Source organism: Pseudophryne corroboree, chromosome 3 (assembly GCF_028390025.1).
Source record: "Pseudophryne corroboree isolate aPseCor3 chromosome 3, aPseCor3.hap2, whole genome shotgun sequence".
NCBI classification, from domain to species: domain Eukaryota; kingdom Metazoa; phylum Chordata; class Amphibia; order Anura; family Myobatrachidae; genus Pseudophryne; species Pseudophryne corroboree.
Window position 1 is genome coordinate 160,088,571 of NC_086446.1, and position 15,433 is coordinate 160,104,003.

The following is a 15,433-nucleotide window of genomic DNA, read 5'->3' on the forward strand; positions in this document are numbered from 1 at the left end:
CTGTCAAGATGGGATGCTGCATGCCGACTGACAAGGACTAGTCCCACTTGTGGGTGTCCACGACACCCGCAGAGTGGGAACAGAACCTGTGGTGAGCGCAAGGGGCTTCACTGTGCTCCCCCCCCCCCCCACCGGCAATCTAAACATCGGGATCCTGGCGTCTGTATGGTGACCGGCGGTATCCCAGCCGCCGGTCACCTACAGTATACTCAACCAGTCAGAATTTATCATGTCATTAGTTTTGTGAAAGTATCTTTCATAATTACTGCTTCCTGAGAACTATTTTTTTTTTAAGAATATTTACTTTTGCTCAGAATTTGTAATATAATTTTACAATTGAAGCTGCAGCCAAATGACTAAATTTTTGTTATTTGTAGATAAATAGATTCATGTATTTCTCTTACGTCCTAGAGGACACTGGCGTCCATTTAGTACCATGGGTATAGACGGGTCCACTAGGAGCCTTGGGCACTTTAAAAAAAATCAATAGTGTGCGCTGGCTCCTCCCTCTATGCCCCTCCTACCAGACTCAGTTTAGAAAATGTGGCCGGAGGAGCCGGTCACGCTTAGGGAAGCTCCTGAAGAGTTTTCGGCATTTATTTTCTGTTTCTAATTTTCAGACAGGGCTGGTTGGCACCAACTTGTCTGAGGGGGGAAACGGCCCAACCTCCTACAGTGTTAATGGTCCCGTTCCCCGCTGACAGGACGCTGAGCTCCTGAGGGAACCGTTCGCAAGCCCCACCACAGCGGGCGTAAATTCCCGTAGCACGCCGCCACCCCTATTAGAGCCAGAAGTTTGAAGAGTGGTGAGTACTAAGCCGGCTTCCCGGTTAGCGGGTCACCAGCTATTATGGCGGCACAAGGGTAGGAGCGCAACTCTGAGTGCAGGCTGCATATCCAGGCTCAGATCAGCATTGCTGCACCGCTATGAGGGGCGAGCTGAGTCGGTTTTAAACTACTACCCACACTGGCTCAGCGCTTACAGGGGCTCTGACCCACTGTTAAGCACCAAAATCACCTCAACCAGTATAACAAATAAATAAATAAAAAAACACTAGAAGACTGCGCGCCATTGAGGAAGCGGGCCTTCACTATGAGCAGATCCAGCAGCTCACCAGCGCCATTTTCCCTCTGCAGCTTACACAGACAGACTAGCAGGGAAGTGCAGCTCCTCCACAAGGACTCCAGATTTCCTCAGCGGTACCAGGGGGTCATAGCAAGGGGCGGGGGGAGCAATATTAGAATACTAAGCCCCTATTACGGTTACTTAGTTTGTGACCCAGCTAAGCTTAGTATTTACTACAAGGCCACGGTGTGGCTGGCTCCATCATACTCTGTGTCTCCCTAGAGGGCTCTGTGAGGGTTAACTGTGCTTGTAACCTTTCTCCTCTGTGGGTGTGTTATTTCACATTTTACAATGTCAACGGAGTGTGTCTTGTGCACGGCAGAATGATTTTCTTCCCCAGGGGGATCACTACGGTGTACTCGGGATAGTACACATTCTCAGGCTAGTGGGTCCGATCCAGTATGGTTGGATTCATTAAAAGGGGTGATCTCAAATATTTCAAATAAATTGTCCCAAAATGAGGAGACGCAATACTTAAGACAGTCTGTGGATGACCTGATGAATAGAGATTCAGTGCCCATACCAGCGTCTCAGACCCCTACCATTTGTCCACAAAAGCGTACACTGGCCCAAATCCTGCAGGCTGACACAGATGATGTATCAGATGCAGAGGAGGGTGAGGTGGACTCGGGAAGGGGGGATGCAGCTCTGTCACAAGGAACACAGACCCTGATAGAAGTTAGAGACGTCCTGCACATTCTTTTTTTTTTTTTCCCCCCATCACTGATTTTTATTGAAAACAAGTTTTCTTTTTGCAAGGAGAAGGGGTACAGAAAAGAAAAAAAGGAAGGGGCGGGGCAGGGTAGGGGGGGGGGGGGGGGGGACATAGAACCAAGGGAACAGGATGTAAACATGCAAACATCAGAACTGTCAGAAAGTCAAATATAACAATCCAATATAGATACAATAGAAAAAATACAAAGTCATCTTGGAAAAAGATACAGATAAACACGGGCCAAAACATGAAAACATATCAATAAACAGATAATTAATAAAAGACACAGGGCTAGTAAGGCATAGCTGGTGCACAGGGCGGAAGTATAAGCCGAGTCAGTTAGGGAGAAGGCGAAACACCCCCTCCAGCAGTGACGTAGTCATGCCATGCCCTACATTTGGCCGCAGAAGAGTAAGGTAGGAACTCAGTTTCCATAGTAAAATGGAATTGTATTTTGTTGGTGACTAGTGATAGAGGAGGGGGAGAAGCTTGTTTCCAACGCTGGGCCAATGCAGCACTAGCAGCTATACAAATATGCCCCACCAGGTATCTCTGATGAGGTGGTATCTCAGCAGGAAATATGTGGAGCAGGGCTATGGCCGGAGAGGGGGTGAGGGACAGGTGTAAGACCGTATTAATCAAAGCAAATATCTCGCTCCAGAAATGTCGAAGGGAAGGACAGGACCATTCTTGACAAAGTGACAGAGGACGATGAGGAATCTTATTTAAATGTAAAAAAGAAATCCTCTGCTACTTTTCCTGCATCTGAGGAATTAAATTCCCTATTTGAAGAAACTTGGGTTAATCCTTACAAGAAGTTGCAGATCCCTAAAAGGTTACTGGCATCCTTCCCTTTTCCTCAGGATGATAGAAAAAAATAAAAAATAAAAAAGGGAAACCCCCCCGATTGTTGACGCATCGGTATCTAGGTTGTCACGTAAGATAATCTTACCTGTCCCGGGGGCAGCCTCCTTAAAGGACACGGCTGACCGCAAGATTGAGACCACTTTTCAAATCTCTGTACACAGCTGCGGGGGTGGCCCAAAGACCCACTGTAGCTTGTGCATGGATCTCTAGGGCCATTGCAAAATGGTCAGGTAACCTAATTGAGGGGTTAGATTCTGATAATGCCGATATTATCTTAGACCGCAAAGCTATACCTCTAAATACTCTTTTACCGTGGAGCCGTTATGGCCGCTAGACTGACTACACGTGCTACGCACTCTGTACGCTATTTGCGTACAGAGTCCCGCACGTGGTACGTACTTGGCGTACACACGCCGCGCTGAGTGTACAGAGTACGCTCAACGTGCGCACACACAATGGATAACCTTTAAACCTTGTTAATGATACAATGTAATGATATGCTTACACTTTAAACCCTTAAGAGCGAAGTACTGTAATGATGTAATACCTTTAAACCTTAAGTAGCGCTGGCGGTACAAAGTACTCGCAGTGCGTATACCTTATCAATGCTTATTCACCTTATACAGATTAATACACTATAAAGCCCATGCAGGTAAGTGAAAACACAACACTGATTTGTAGTTGCAACCACAGGGTTCTAAGGCCTCAGTGGATTAATTCCAAAAGGTAAAACAATACAAATCATACACTACAGGCTAACAAGTAAATCTAAACAGAATAATGGCTACAGAGAATGTACATACGTGAGAATGTTCGCAAGCGCAACCCGAGCCGGTCCTCCGCTGGTCATACTGATAGCGTTCAGAGTCTTGTGACCGGCTAGGCAACAATGGGCTTTTTATACACAACATGCATACACAATACAATGGTCACTGTAATCTCATTGTCCATTGGACACAGGGATGTGTCTCTACATTACAGAAAAGGTCATAGGTGGATTTGAAAGGGTGGGCGATGTCTTTCCCCAACTGCTCTTGTGTGTGGTATCCTCTGGATTCCCGCCGCATACATAAAATACAGTAAATACAGTTAATGTTCATATTCTACTTTTGTACATAACTAAACGCAGGAACAAACGATCTTTCTCTAACTAACACCGGAATGTTACCCTCAAAATACCCTACAGCTGGATACTAGACATCACCTTCCAACCTTTATCTGACCCTTCCTATCATGCAAAGGCGAATCTCTCTGTCCAGGAACTGTTTAAACTATTAATACTCGCTGACATGGTCTAGGGGAACTATATCTAAAATGTACACTATTTGGGTTAAATATGTAATGTTCTAATAACCCTCTATGCGTTCACAAACTCTACCGTAAATGCGCATACCACGCACTAAGGCGCATGGCCGTGAAAAGCTCCGTTACGCAAATTGCGGATATGTGCACGCACGGCAGAGGTGAGATAGTTTTACTCCTACAGCATATACAGGACTTAGCACGCAGGGGCCTACGGCTACGTCAGTGGACCTCAGATGCAGATTCCAGAAAGGGTGTGGAAAGCCTACCTTTCGCAGGTGAGGCCCTGTTTTGAGATGAACTGGATACGTGGATATCCAAGGCTACAGCGGGTAAGTCTACATACCTTCCTTCCGCAGCCCCCCCAGCTAGGAAGACCTACTCTGCTCCAACTCTGCAGTCCTTTCGGACAGCAAAATTTAAAAATAAAACCAAAAGGTTCTTCTACAGCCTTCAAAGGCAATAGAGGTAAACCCAGAATACAAGCAACTGCAGGTTCACAGGAACAGAACTACGGTTCTGCTTCCTCAAAGCCTTAGCATGACGGCTTCTTAAATCACTAATCTATTAAAATTACAGTTTTTTTTCCCCACTGGTATGCTGCCCTGGGCTGTCTGGCTTTGCTGATTTTTCTGGGGTGCCACGCCCTGCAACTAGATATAGCGCTAGGGACCCCAAATATATATACAGAGAGGCCTTGACGGGGCTTACACATATATTTGCGCAGATATATGTAACCAAGATTTTTGAATTATAAGATATTATATGGGATTTAAATCTGGTTACTGCTATTATTCAGGGTGCTGGGGAAAACAAAATGTTTTTTTCTTGCTAAGAAATACCCCTCCCTTTCAAGCACCTAAATGATCTCACTAAGCTAATTGAGCATCCACCACTATATTTGCTGGTTCTTGAAAGGTGTTCTGCACATCCAACCGCCCTTTGAGCCTCCCACGGCACCTTGGGATCTCAACGTGGTGTTGCAATTTCTACAATCTGAATGGTTTGAGCCTTTACAGGAGGTAGATGTAAAGTTTCTTACGTGGAAGACTGTAACACTGTTGGCCTTGGCTTCTGCAAGAAGTGTGTCGGAATTGGGGGGGATTTGTCTCACAAGAGCCCCTAATTGATTTTTCATGAAGATAGAGCTGAACTCAGAACGCGTCAGCAATTTCTTCCAAAGGTGGTGTCTGCGTTTCATATCAACCAACCTATTGTGGTCCCGGTGGTTACTGACACCTCTACTACAAAGTCCCTGGATGTTGTGAGGGATTTAAAAATCTAAGTGAAGCGGACAGCCCGTCACAGAAAATCGGACTCGCTGTTTGTGCTCTATGATCCCAATAAAATTGGGTGTCCTGCTTCAAAGCAGTCTATTGCTCGCTGGATCAGACTTACTATCCAGCATGCTTATTCTACAGCCGGTTTCTAAATCTGTACAGGCCCACTCTACTAGGTCGGTGGGTTAAGCTCGTGCAATCACCATTCTAATCCAACTGGACAAAGTCTGCTTATTCGCAGGCCAGCCACGTTTGTGAAAACCAAAAAGGACAAAGAGAGAATCAGATCTCCTAAGAGAGACGGTTCTCTTCACATATATACGGAGAGCCCGTACCACATCCAAAGACCTTCTTTGGAGGACAAACCAGGAGAGATAAAGGCCGGAACCACAATCTCTTGGTTAAGGTGGAGAGACGACACCACCTTAGGCAGATAACCAGGGCGAGTTCTAAGAACCGCACGGTCACGGTGAAAAGTCAGAAAGGGTGACCGACAGGCCAAGGCACCAAAGTCTGAAACCCATCTAGCAGAGGCAATAGCCAGCAAAAATAAGAACTTAAGTGTAAGCCATTTAAGGTCCACAGACTCAAGAGGTTCAAACGGAGACTCTTGGAGGGCATACAGAACAACCGACAAATCCCAAGGAGCCACAGGAGGGACATAGGGAGGCTGAATCCGTAAAACGCCCTGATAGAAAGTATGAACTTCAGGCAAAGTCACAATTTTTCTCTGAAACCATACCGACAAGGCTGAAATATGAACATTGAGGGAGGCCAGACGAAGGCCTAAGTCCAGGCCCTGTTGCAGAAAAACCAAATGTTTAGCAGTACTAAACTTGTATGCATCATAATTCTTTGCCGCGCACCAGGTGAAGTAAGAATTCCATACCCTATAATAAATCCGAGCCGAAGCTGGTTTACAACATAATTTGAATGACCACCTCAGAAAATCCCTTGGCCCCCAGAACTGAAGCTTCAAGAGCCACGCCGTCAAAGCCAGATCCTGTTAGACAAAAGGGCCCTGAACGAGGAGGTCTGGGCGTTGCGGAAGTAGAAGAGAACGCTCTATCGCGCGACCCTTCAGGTCTGAGTACCAATGCCATCTGGGCCACGCTGCAGCGATTAGAAGTAGTAATCCTCCCTCTTGCTTGAACTTCCTTATTACTCTGGGCTGGAGTGACACTGGAGGGAACACGTATGGCTGCTTGAGGATCCCTTGTCCATGCTCTGAAGACTATATAAAGTGATCGCGCAGAGCCAAAAAAAAAAAGTGGGTCCCAGGGACCCCTCACTTTTAAAAAATAAGATTTTACTTACCGATAAATCTATTTCTCGTAGTCCGTAGTGGATGCTGGGACTCCGTCAGGACCATGGGGATTAGCGGCTCCGCAGGAGACAGGGCACAAAAATAAAGCTTTAGGATCAGGTGGTGTGCACTGGCTCCTCCCCCTATGACCCTCCTCCAAGCCTCAGTTAGGATACTGTGCCCGGACGAGCGTACACAATAAGGAAGGATTTTGAATCCCGGGTAAGACTCATACCAGCCACACCAATCACACCGTACAACTTGTGATCTGAACCCAGTTAACAGTATGACAAACGTAGGAGCCTCTGAAGACGGCTCACAACAATAACAACCCGATTTTTTTGTAACAATAACTATGTACAAGTATTGCAGACAATCCGCACTTGGGATGGGCGCCCAGCATCCACTACGGACTACGAGAAATAGATTTATCGGTAAGTAAAATCTTATTTTCTCTGACGTCCTAGTGGATGCTGGGACTCCGTCAGGACCATGGGGATTATACCAAAGCTCCCAAACGGGCGGGAGAGTGCGGATGACTCTGCAGCACCGAATGAGAGAACTCCAGGTCCTCTTTAGCCAGGGTATCAAATTTGTAGAATTTCACAAACGTGTTCTCCCCCGACCACGTAGCTGCTCGGCAGAGTTGTAATGCCGAGACCCCTCGGGCAGCCGCCCAGGATGAGCCCACCTTCCTTGTGGAATGGGCCTTGACAGATTTAGGCTGTGGCAGGCCTGCCACAGAATGTGCAATTTGAATTGTGCTACAAATCCAACGAGCAATCGTCTGCTTAGAAGCAGGAGCACCCAGCTTGTTGGGTGCATACAGTATAAACAGCGAGTCAGATTTTCTGACTCCAGCCGTCCTTGAAATATATATTTTCAATGCCCGGACAACGTCCAGCAACTTGGAATCCTCCAAATCGCTAGTAGCCGCAGGCACCACAATAGGCTGGTTCAGGTGAAACGCTGACACCACCTTAGGCAGAAAATGAGGACGCGTCCGCAGTTCTGCCCTGTCCGAATGGAAAATCAGATATGGGCTTTTATACGATAAAGCCGCCAATTCTGACACTCTCCTGGCTGAAGCCAGGGCCAGTAGCATGGTTACTTTCCACGTAAGATATTTCAAATCCACCGATTTGAGTGGCTCAAACCAATGGGATTTGAGAAAATCCAAAACTACATTAAGGTCCCACGGAGCCACTGGGGGCACAACCGGGGGCTGTATATGTAGTACTCCTTTTACAAAAGTCTGGACTTCAGGAACTGAAGCCAATTCTTTCTGGAAGAAAATCGACAGGGCCGAAATTTGAACCTTAATGGACCCCAATTTGAGGCCCATAGACAATCCTGTTTACAGGAAATGTAGGAATCGACCCAGTTGAAATTCCTCCGTGGGGGCCTTCCTGGCCTTACACCACGCAACATATTTTCTCCAAATGCGGTGATAATGTTGTGCAGTCACCTCCTTCCTGGCTTTTACCAGTGTAGGAATGACCTCTTCCGGAATGCCTTTTTCCCTTAGAATTCGGCGTTCAACCGCCATGCCGTCAAACGCAGCCGCGGTAAGTCTTGGAATAGACACGGTCCCTGCTGAAGCAGGTCCCGTCTTAGAGGTAGAGGCCACGGATCTTCCGTGAGCATCTCCTGAAGTTCCGGGTACCAAGTTCTTCTTGGCCAATCCGGAGCCACGAGTATCGTTCTTACTCCCCTTTGCCGTATAATTCTCAGTACTTTTGGTATGAGAGGCAGAGGAGGAAACACATACACTGACTGGAACACCCACGGTGTTACCAGAGCGTCCACAGCTATTGCCTGAGGGTCTCTTGACCTGGCGCAATACCTGTCCAGTTTTTTGTTGAGGCGAGACGCCATCATATCCACCTTTGGTTTTTCCCAACGGTTCACAATCATGTGGAAGACTTCTGGATGAAGTCCCCACTCTCCCGGGTGTAGATCGTGTCTGCTGAGGAAGTCTGCTTCCCAGTTGTCCACTCCCGGAATGAACACTGCTGACAGTGCTATCACATGATCTTCCGCCCAGCGAAGAATCCTTGCAGCTTCTGCCATTGCTCTCTTGCTTCTTGTGCCGCCCTGTCTGTTTACGTGGGCGACTGCCGTGATGTTGTCCGACTGGATCAACACCGGCTGACCCTGAAGCAGGGGTTTTGCCAGGCTTAGAGCATTGTAAATCGCTCTTAGCTCCAGTATATTTATGTGAAGAGACATCTCCAGGCTTGACCATACTCCCTGGAAGTTTCTTCCCTGTGTGACCGCTCCCCAGCCTCTCAGACTGGCATCCGTGGTCACCAGGACCCAGTCCTGTATGCCGAATCTGCGGCCCTCTAACAGATGAGCACTCTGCAACCACCACAGAAGAGACACCCTTGTCCGTGGCGATAAGGTTATCCGCTGATGCATCTGCAGATGCGATCCGGACCATTTGTCCAGCAGATCCCACTGAAAAGTTCGTGCGTGGAATCTGCCGAATGGAATCGCTTCGTAAGAAGCCACCATCTTTCCCAGGACTCTTGTGCATTGATGCACAGACACTTTTCCTGGTTTTAGGAGGTTCCTGACAAGTTCGGATAACTCCCTGGCTTTCTCCTCCGGAAGAAACACCTTTTTCTGAACCGTGTCCAGAATCATTCCCAGGAACAGCAGACGTGTCGTCGGGTTCAATTGAGATTTTGGAAAATTCAGAATCCACCCGTGCTGTTGCAGCACTACTTGGGTTAGTGCTACTACGTCTTCCAGCTGTTCTCTGGACCTTGCCCTTATCAGGAGATCGTCCAAGTAAGGGATAATTAATACGCCTTTTCTTCGCAGAAGAAACATCATCTCGGCCATTACCTTGGTAAAGACCCGAGGTGCCGTGGACAATCCAAACGGCAGCGTCTGAAACTGATAATGACAGTTTTGCACCACGAACCTGAGGTACCCTTGGTGTGAAGGGCAAATTGGGACATGCAGGTAAGCATCCTTGATGTCCAGGGACACCATAAAGTCCCCTTCTTCCAGATTCGCTATCACTGCTCTGAGTGACTCCATCTTGAACTTGAATTTTTGTATGTACAGGTTCAAAGATTTCAGATTTAGAATAGGTCTTATTGAGCCGTCCGGCTTCGGTACCACAAATAGCGTGGAGTAATACCCCTTTCCCTGTTGTAGGAGGGGTACCTTGACTATCACCTGCTGAGAAAACAGCTTGTGAATGGCTTCCAATACCGTCGCCCTGTCTGAGGGAGACGTTGGCAAAGCAGACTTTAGGAACCGGCGAGGGGGAGACTACTCGAATTCCAACCTGTAACCCTGAGATACTACCTGCAGGATCCAGGGGTCCTCCTGTGAGCAAGCCCACTGCGCGCTGAAATTCTTGAGTCGACCCCCCACCGCTCCTGAGTCCGCTTGTAAAGCCCCAGCGTCAAGCGAACCCGGGGAGGGCTTCTGTTCCTGGGAAGGAGCTGCTTGCTGCCCTCTCTTACCCTTTCCTCTGCCTCGGGGCAGATATGACTGTCCTTTTGCCCGCTTGTTCTTATAGGACCGAAAGGACTGCGGCTGAAAAGACGGTGTCTTTTTCTGTTGGGAGGGGGTCTGAGGTAAAAAGGTGGATTTCCCGGCAGTTGCCGTGGCCACCAGATCCGATAGACCCACGCCAAATAATTCCTCCCCTTTATACGGCAATACTTCCATATGCCGTTTGGAATCCGCATCACCTGACCACTGTCGCGTCCATAAACTTCTTCTGGCAGATATGGACATCGCACTTACTCTCGATGCCAGAGTGCAAATATCCCTCTGAGCATCTCGCATATAAAGAAAAGCATCCTTTAATTGCTCTAAAGTCAATAAAATACTGTCCCTATCCAGGGTATCAATATTTTCAGTCAGGGAATCCGACCAAACCACCCCAGCACTGCACATCCAGGCTGAGGCGATGGCTGGTCGCAGTATAACACCAGTATGTGTGTATATACTTTTTAGGGTAGTTTCCAGCCTCCTATCAGCTGGATCCTTGAGGGCGGCCGTATCAGGAGACGGTAACGCCACTTGTTTTGATAAGCGTGTGAGCGCCTTATCCACCCTAGGGGGTGTTTCCCAGCGCGCCCTAACCTCTGGCGGGAAAGGGTATAATGCCAATAACTTTTTTGAAATTAGCACTTTTCTATCTGGGTTAACCCATGCTTCATCACATACATCATTCAATTCCTCTGATTCAGGAAAAACTACAGGTAGTTTTTTCACACCCCACATAATACCCCTTTTTGTGGTACTTGCAGTATCAGAGATATGTAAAGCCTCCTTCATTGCCGTGATCATATAACGTGTGGCCCTACTGGAAAATACGTTTGTTTCTTCACCGTCGACACTAGATTCAGTGTCCGTGTCGACCGACTGAGGTAAAGGGCGTTTTACAGCCCCTGACGGTGTCTGAGACGCCTGGGCAGGTACTAACTGGTTTGCCGGCCGTCTCATGTCGTCAACCGATTTTTGTAATGTGCTGACATTATCACGTAATTCCATAAACAAAGCCATCCATTCCGGTGTCGACTCCCTGGGGGGTGACATCACCATTACCGGCAATTGCTCTGCCTCCACACCAACATCGTCCTCATACATGTCGACACACACGTACCGACACACAGCAGACACACAGGGAATGCTCTATTGAAGACAGGACCCCACTAGCCCTTTGGGGAGACAGAGGGAGAGTTTGCCAGCACACACCCAAGCGCTATAATATATATGGGAACAACCCTATATAAGTGTTGTATCCTTATAGCAGCTTAAATATAGTAATATCGCCAAAAAAGTGCCCCCCCTCTCTGTTTTACCCTGTTTCTGTAGTGCAGTGCAGGGGAGAGTCCTGGGAGCCTTCCTCACAGCGGAGCTGAGCAGGAAAATGGCGCTGTGTGCTGAGGAGAATAAGCCCCGCCCCTATTTCGGCGGGCTCTTCTCCCGGAGTTTGTGAGATCTGGCAGGGGTTAAATACATCCATATAGCCTCAAGGGCTATATGTGATGTATTTTTAGCCATAAGAAAGGTATTATACATTGCTGCCCAGGGCGCCCCCCCCAGCGCCCTGCACCCTCAGTGACCGCTGTGTGAAGTGTGCTGACAACAATGGCGCACAGCTGCAGTGCTGTGCGCTACCTCATGAAGACTGAAAAGTCTTCTGCCGCCTGTTTCTGGACCTCTTCAATCTTCGGCATCTGCAAGGGGGGTCGGCGGCGCGGCTCCGGGACCGGACTCCATGGCTGGGCCTGTGTTCGATCCCTCTGGAGCTAATGGTGTCCAGTAGCCTAAGAAGCCAATCCATCCTGCACGCAGGTGAGTTCACTTCTCTCCCCTAAGTCCCTCGATGCAGTGAGCCTGTTGCCAGCAGGACTCACTGAAAATAAAAAACTTTTTCTAAGCAGCTCTTTAGGAGAGCCACCTAGATTGCACCCTGCTCGGACGGGCACAAAAACCTAACTGAGGCTTGGAGGAGGGTCATAGGGGGAGGAGCCAGTGCACACCACCTGATCCTAAAGCTTTATTTTTGTGCCCTGTCTCCTGCGGAGCCGCTAATCCCCATGGTCCTGACGGAGTCCCAGCATCCACTAGGACGTCAGAGAAATTGGGGTCCTACCGGTCTTTTTCTGGGTCCCATCGGCATGAAGGTTCGTATTAATCTTAATCTTGTTTGGACACAACAAAAGTGTTGCACGGTGGGGGGATGGGGTGACAATGCTGTTGGGCTATGTAGCATGCAGGACATCCCGCACCAGAGCTGTAACTAGACATTTTGGTGCCCTTAGGCAGAAAGTGAATTGGTGTTCCACCTCCCAGACTGCAAAGCATAGGCGGTGGCTTCATGGGGACAGGGCGTGACCACATAATAGTGCCAATTCACATTACACCACACAGTAGTGCCGCTTATACACATTGCACCAGGTAGAACCTCCTATGCACACTGCGCCAGGTAGAGCACATTATACACTTTGCGCCAGGCAGAGCACGTTATACACTTTGCGCCAGGCAGAGCACGTTATACACTTTGCGCCAGGCAGAGCACGTTATACACTTTGCGCCAGGCAGAGCACGTTATACACATTGCGCCAAGCAGAGCATGAGTGTGGTACTACCCTGCCAGCCCAAGTGACATTATGCCATTGTGCAGATATGCCAAGGCAGTGCAAATAGAGGGTACTGCATACATGAATTGCCAAATATAGCTGATGGGAACCCACTGCTTGGCAACCAGATTTTAAGTTAGACACCTCTGGCTTTAGTGTAAAAACACACACACACACACACACACACACACACACACACACACACATGAATACAGCCACATATATACTCCTATACATACAGACACACACTTATTATAAGTACACAAACATCGACACACGTATATATACAGACAATAACACAAGCTGCCCATCCCTGTTACCGTGTTGCTGGGTGCTGAGAATATCCGGGAACAGAGTTCTCTCCACTCCGCGTCTCCTGCTGCCCTCCCCCAGGCCCGAGCTCCATAGACACTGTGCCTGGCAAGCTGTCTCCCCCCCCGCTGCCAGGTAATCACTGCTCCGTTATAGCCGCCGCCCTCTCTGTTGTGTCGGGCCGGCTGTGAGTGAGGGGAGGCGGCAGCAATATCTATCAGTGACCTGGGGGAGCTCACGGCAGCAATTGTAAGGGGACGGGGAGGCGGCACCAACCATGCTTCACCCGGGCTCATGGCAGCGCAGCATCCATTGGAAGGGGACGGGGGAGGCGGCACCAACTATGCTCCACCCGGGCTCACGGCAGCGCAGCATCCATTGAAAGGAGACGGGGAGGCGGCACCAACCATGCTCCACCCCCCTGTCTGTCAGTGACCGGGGGGGGGGGGGGCGGCTAACGGCAACGTAGCATCAATTGGAAGGGGGACGGGGAGGCAGCACTCATCACAGCGCGTCCTGTGGGACCCGCTGATTTTTGAAAACCGGGTTCCTTACTGCCTATGGCGCGTAAAATACGCGCTATAGCGAGTATTTGCGATATATAGATATATATATATATATCTCTAAGATACACAAGGTATAGGCACTCACCACTTTCTTCAACATAATGTGCTTTAATCAGTCATAGCAGCATCAAACAAGCCAACAGGCTGGTACATAGAACGACTATGTACCAGCCTGTTGGCTTGTTTGATGCTGCTATGACTGATTAAAGCACATTATGTTGAAGAAAGTGGTTAGTGCCTATACCTTGTGAATCTTATTGCTTGGTCTATTGGCCATTATGGAGCACCGCTTGATGGGATATTGGAGCTGTGAGTGTGGTCTCAATCTCTCTCTCTATCTATCTATATATATATATATATATATATATATATATATATATATCTATATATCTATATATCTATAGGGATAGCAATGTGTGTGGAATAGGAGCCACACAGCAGCTATTGGCACACACAGTCACATGCAAAATGCAGAAATTTTTACAAACCATAATAAAACTGCACTGGACTAGCAATACTAAGTGAAGCTATGTATGTATGCAGATATAACAATGCACAGTACATACTGGATGTATATCTCAGGATACTTGTACTAAATATCCCTATAGTTATGCACTTGTTCTTAACTAACACTGTCTAAACGACATGTAGAATACTTAAGTGTCCTGTAAATGCACAGCACTGATGAGGCAGACGGCTTTACAGAGGAGACAGTGACCAGCAGTGCCAGAATCAGCGCAGTGAGGGAGACAGAGAGATGCAGCTCCAGGGCGGGAACATTTACTCTAAATGGCGCCCAGGGCTGGGGGAGAGGCTACAGGTCAGAGCCTTATCCCCTTGCTGGACTTCACCACCGGGTGCTGCGGGCCTTAATAAAATGGATTATAGCCTATTCGACCTGTGCCCTTGCCCTGGTGGTCTAGTGGGGTCCCTGTACTGCCACAGTGTCCACGCCAGCGCGTGCTGCCCGCCTCCTAATGGCCGCAGCGGATTGCGATTTCCTGTGGGTCCTACCTGGGGGACCCTCTTACCTCCACCCTGAGTGCAGCCACGCGATCCCGGAGAACTTCGGTTAGTGTGTGTGCCCTGGGTGAAGAACCGGAGCCTCCGCTGTAAGTACCCGCAACCAGGGACACAGGAGTATTCAGCGCCGCTGGGGGAGGTGATGGAGCTGCAGCAGGAGATATCAGAATGATACTTAGCACTAGAGTGCCTCTGCTGCAGCCCTTGAAGTCTTCTATCTTCTTTAAAATAGCTCTTAGGGTTACTGGAGCAGCCCTGCCTGTTAGCTGCCTGCACTGCAGACACCAACTTACAAACTGAGCTCCTGTGCACGGAGGCGGGGTTATAGAGGAGGCGGCGCTGAGCATCTTGGGAACAGTCAAAGCTTTTAGCCTGTTGGTGCCTCGGACCAATATTCTACTCTACACCCCCTGATGTTATTCCCTGTGGAATACCAGTGTACCCTGCTGCAGAAAAGGATTTACCATTAGGTAATTAAAATCCTATTTTTTCATTGTATCGAACAAGGTTATGATCAGCACAATGCACACATTAAACTCTGGGGGCAGATATTGTTATGGCTAAGAAGTGTTAAAATGATTTACGTATGTACACAAATTTAATCCGTACCCATTATTGTGTATAGAAAGTAGGTTTTTTGTTTTTCATTTAGGTTTCTTGCCGTAATGCAAAAAAATTTGTGCACCACTGGCCTAGTATGTTACAAGGTTTAAAGTGATCCGGCTACAAATCTACAACATCACAAACATCCAATATAATAAAATGCTACTGCTGCGCCTCACCTCTATAAGTGGAATTCAAGTGTTTTGCGTGG

General features: G+C 48.2%; 1 protein-coding gene across 1 annotated transcript in view; it reads right to left on the reverse strand.

Moving 5' to 3' along the window:
• Nucleotides 1-14,898, reverse strand: part of TMEM134 (transmembrane protein 134) — a 53,790-nt gene extending 38,892 nt beyond the window's left edge. Inside the window, exon 1 of the mRNA XM_063958530.1 lies at nucleotides 14,628-14,898. The gene's annotated coding sequence lies outside the window, so the exon portion shown is untranslated. The remainder of the gene's footprint in view (nucleotides 1-14,627) is intronic.
• Nucleotides 14,899-15,433: the final 535 nt, after the last annotated feature.